The sequence below is a fragment of the Pristiophorus japonicus genome, chromosome 14, assembly GCF_044704955.1.
Source record: "Pristiophorus japonicus isolate sPriJap1 chromosome 14, sPriJap1.hap1, whole genome shotgun sequence".
NCBI lineage: Eukaryota > Metazoa > Chordata > Chondrichthyes > Pristiophoridae > Pristiophorus > Pristiophorus japonicus.
Window position 1 is genome coordinate 157,768,941 of NC_091990.1, and position 4,711 is coordinate 157,773,651.

The following is a 4,711-nucleotide window of genomic DNA, read 5'->3' on the forward strand; positions in this document are numbered from 1 at the left end:
TAAGGCAGATTATCTGGTCATGCTCACATTGCTGTTTGTGGGAGCTTGCTGTGTATAAATTGGCTGCTACTTTTCCCTACATTACAACAGTGACTACACTTCAAAAGTACTTCATTGGCTGTAAAGTGCTCTGGGACATCGTGAGGTTGTGAAACATAGAAACATAGAAAATAGGTGCAGGAGTAGGCCATTTGGCCCTTCGAGCCTGCACCGCCATTCAATGAGTTCATGGCTGAACATGCAACTTCAGTACCCCATTCCTGCTTTCTCGCCTTGATCCCCCGAGCAGTAAGGACTACATCTAACTCCTTTTTGAATATATTTAGTGAATTGGCCTCAACAACTTTCTGTGGTAGAGAATTCCAGAGGTTCACCACTCTTTGGGTGAAGAAGTTTCTCCTCATTTCGGTCCTAAATGGCTTACCCCTTATCCTTAGACTGTGACCACTGGTTCTGGGGAATGGTTCTGGACTTCCCCAACATTGCGAACATTCTTCCTGCATCTAACCTGTCTAAACCCATCAGAATTTTAAACGTTTCTATGAGATCCCCTCTCATTCTTCTGAACTCCAGTGAATACAAGCCCAGTTGATCCAGTCTTTCTTGATATGTCAGTCCCGCCATCCCGGGAATCAGTCTGGTGAACCTTCGCTGCACTCCCTCAATAGCAAGAATGTCCTTCCTCAAGTTAGGAGACCAAAACTGTACACAATACTCAAGGTGTGGCCTCACCAAGGCCCTGTACAACTGTAGCAACACCTCCCTGCCCCTGTACTCAAATCCCCTCGCTATGAAGGCCAACATGCCATTTGCTTTCTTAACCGCCTGCTGTACCTGCATGCCAACCTTCAATGACTGATGTACCATGACACCCAGGTCTCGTTGCACCTCCCCTTTTCCTAATCTGTCACCATTTAGATAATAGTCTGTCTCTCTGTTTTTACAACCAAAGTGGATAACATCACATTTATCCACATTATACTGCATCTGCCATGCATTTTCCCACTCACCTAACCTATCCAAGTCACTCTGAAGCCTCATAGCATCCTCCTCACAGCTCACACTGCCACCCAACTTAGTGTCATCCGCAAATTTGGAGATACTACATTTAATCCCCTCGTCTAAATAATTAATGAAAGGCGCTATATAACTGCAAGTCTTTCGTTTCCAGCTCAACAACTCTGAGCTGAAGTTCCTTGAGATGCAGACACTTAGGCAGATGTGGTGATCCATGATTGCGATGCTCTCCACAACCTCCCACATGCTGCAGTTGTGGCACACCTGCAGCACTGCCATCCCTATCTAACCTTGTTTTAGTCATTTAATCAATTAATGGTTATGTATTTAATTAACTATGCTTATCTTTTTAAATTATTTTCTAATTACTTTACCTGGTGTAAGTTACAGCTAGATTAAATTAAATAGTTACCTGCAACAGGAACCACTGCAAGTATTGTTGGCAATAAGCAACACATCCTTCCCACCTGCACAAAATTCCCGCCCTCACCAAATTCCCAGCTTTTACACTCTGTTTATGATGCACTCAGTTTATGCCCACTGTGTGTGACCACTGTGTGTGACCGCTCTGTGCATCAGCAGATATTGCTTATTTTTAACCTGCTTCTCCAGATTTCTCAGTTTTTAGAATCTGGTGCATTGGCACATTGAGCTTTTAGCTTTAGAAAATTTGCCACTTGTGAGTTAACATGGCAACTATCAACTACAAAATGTAGTCATCCCCATGCCGTTCGGTTTTCTGACATTACGGGGTCGAAATTGCTGAAAGCCGTTCGCGCCTTCGGCAGGGCAAGGCGTAAAAATCTCCCCCGGGAAATTGGACGCGAGTTTTGTGGAGGTGTTACAAGGTAGCGCCCCACTCCTGCCGGGAGCGCCCCACTCGGTAGTGCGTGGTGATGATGACGTCATCGCCGTGCGGATCGCCCCCTTACCGCTCCGCGCAGCCTACCTTAGCGCCTATCGATGACAGCGACAGTTTGAGTTGTCGAGTTGCAGTCGGGAACCGGTGCTATTTAAAGGCGCCGGGGCCGAAATTGGCCCCCCGACTAAAAGTAGCTGTTTCTCCATCCCAATCCACTTAATTTTTTTCTTCTGATTCCGGATGGTGTTGTGGGGTGGAAGTGTCCTTGGAGTGGGGCGGACGTCATTCGGAGTCATTAGCGCAGCAGAGATGATGTCAGCGCGACGCAGACCTGCAGCGTCGCAACATCCCTCCTCTTCAGTTAAATGGGAGGGCCGCTGCGAACTCAGCGGTTCGTTGAGTTTGACCCACTGAGCCACCAGGGAGGGCTTCGGCCGGACCAGTGGCCCGGTACCCAAGAACGGGTGCCGGGCTGCCAGTTGGTGGCCCAGCCGAACCCTTGGGCGCCATTGTCAGGCCAAATTTGGAGTCAGTTGACAATTAAAATAAAATGGCCGCTTTAAGGGCAGACGCGCTGCCCAGCCTCACACAGCTTCCCGCAGGAGGCATCGAGCAGCGGCAGATCCGCTCCCGCATGGCAATTTCTCATGGGGCAATTTCCCACGCAGATCAGAAAGGGGGTCGCCGCCGGTCGATGGGGTGTCGGCACGTTCCTGACGGGGCAGCAACACAGGCGGCGCAGTGACGAGCACCGCTGGGAAAAAAATGGAGGGCAATTTATGAAATGTCAGTGACTCCACGCCGACTAGGCGGTGAGTCCGTACCGACCCGTGTCTGTCTCTTTGAGGCAGTCACGGCTCTTATAGAAAGGGCCAATTTCGTCCCCATCATCGTGTAGCTTTGTCGGCCAGTACTTATTTCTGGTTTCCAACAGTTAGACAGAGTGGCTGGTGGACCAATAGCTGCAATTTTTAGCTCAAAGATTCTATTGCCTCCTACCTTTCCCCTGTATCACTCACGGCACTTTCGACAGTCAACCATTTCTGTCGCGCCATGGGGTCTGTGCTGGCACTCGACCGCCTGCTCCGACTTCACCGTCAGAGAATGGTTCGCTGAAGACAAATGCGGAGGGAAAGGCATCGAGAGAGGGAAAGACAAAGGCTACGACAAAGAGAGGGAGCACCACAGGGAGAGGCCCATGGAGAAGCTCGTGGAGCACGCCACAGGGAGAGGCACAGGCAATAACATGCAGCAGTACAGGGACTACCATAGGCAGCAGCAAAGGGAGAAGCACATTAACATGTTGTCAGAGGAAGAAGGCGTCACAGGGCTTGAAACAGAAGGCCTTACTCTCCCAGGTTATTCCGGCAACAATTCTCCCACATCAATTTCACTGAGGGGCAGTGTGTGCGAAGGCTCCGTTTCAGCAAGGATATGGTCACATAGCTCTGCCATCTGCCTCAGACCAGGGTGAGGACAGCTCTCTCAGTGACAGTCAAAGAAAGAAAACACTTGGATTTATATAGCGCCTTTCACGACCACCGGATGTCTCAAAGCCCTTTACAGCCAATGAAGTACTTTTGAGTGTAGTCATTGTTGTAATGTAGGTCACCACCGCTCTCAGTTTCTTTGGCAATGGATCTTTCCAGGAAGCAACAAGAGACATCTCCAACATCTCCCAGTTTGCCATCTATTGCTCCATCTGCGAGGTCACAGATGCTCTGTACAGGAGGAGGGACTACATTTCCTTCCCCAGGAACAAAGAGAAGAGCACGACTGTACATGTGGCTTTGCCAGGATAGCGAGCTTCCCCATGATGCAGGGTGACATTGACTGCACCCACTTCGCTTTGAAGGCACCGCATCACAATCCAGAGATCTTTTGTCATCTCAAAGGCTACCATTCACTGAATGTACAATTGATGCACGACCTCACACGCAGAATAATGACCATGAATTCATGTTATCCTGGCAGTAGCCATGTTGCCTTCATCCTGTGCCAAACCAGTGTGCCAGCTCTATCCAGTTGGCTACTCAGAGACAAAGGCTATCCGCTATCTACCTGGATCATGACTCCCCTCTGCAACCCCACCATTCTTACCCAGCACTCGTACGATGAGAGCCACCGCCAGGAACATTGAGCAGACCACCGGAGTGATGAAGCAATAGTTCCACTGCTTTGACTGCTCGGGAGGAATCCTCCAGTACTCGCCTGAGCCGGTGTCTCTGTTCATCGTCATCTGCTGCAAGCTGCACAACTTGGCCATCATGAGGGCACAATTATTGCAATCGGGCATAGCCGCACCACCTCAGGAGGAGGAGCAGGAGGAGGAGCAACAGCAGGAGGATGAGGAGGAGCAGGAGCAGCAACGACCACGACGGAGAAGGCAACCATTCCATCGCGATCCTGCAAGGGAGGTCCGCAGCCATCTCCTCAGAGCTCGTTTCCACTGATTTCCATCCCACTTCCCGGTTCCTGTGGATATCCCCATTACTACATTAATTTGCCCTTCCATAGAAAAGCCCCAAGATTGAAATGAGAGACAACCAGCAAACATTAAACATTCCAATCAACATTTCTCAAACAACAATAAAATGTATAACTGTGTATTTATTCATCACCCTTGTGCATTCCCTTTTTCATCAACCTATTCTACTGTCCCTTCATAGTGTCTCCCCTGGCTGGTGGAAGGCTGCTGTATGTCCGGGCTAGAAATTACAGATGGCCTTGTAGGATGTCCTTGACCAGCTCTAGGCCTGGAAGGCCCGGCTGTAGAATGCACCACCTCAGCCTCGGCAGCAGCAATCTGGGCTGGCTGGGTGACAGGCAATG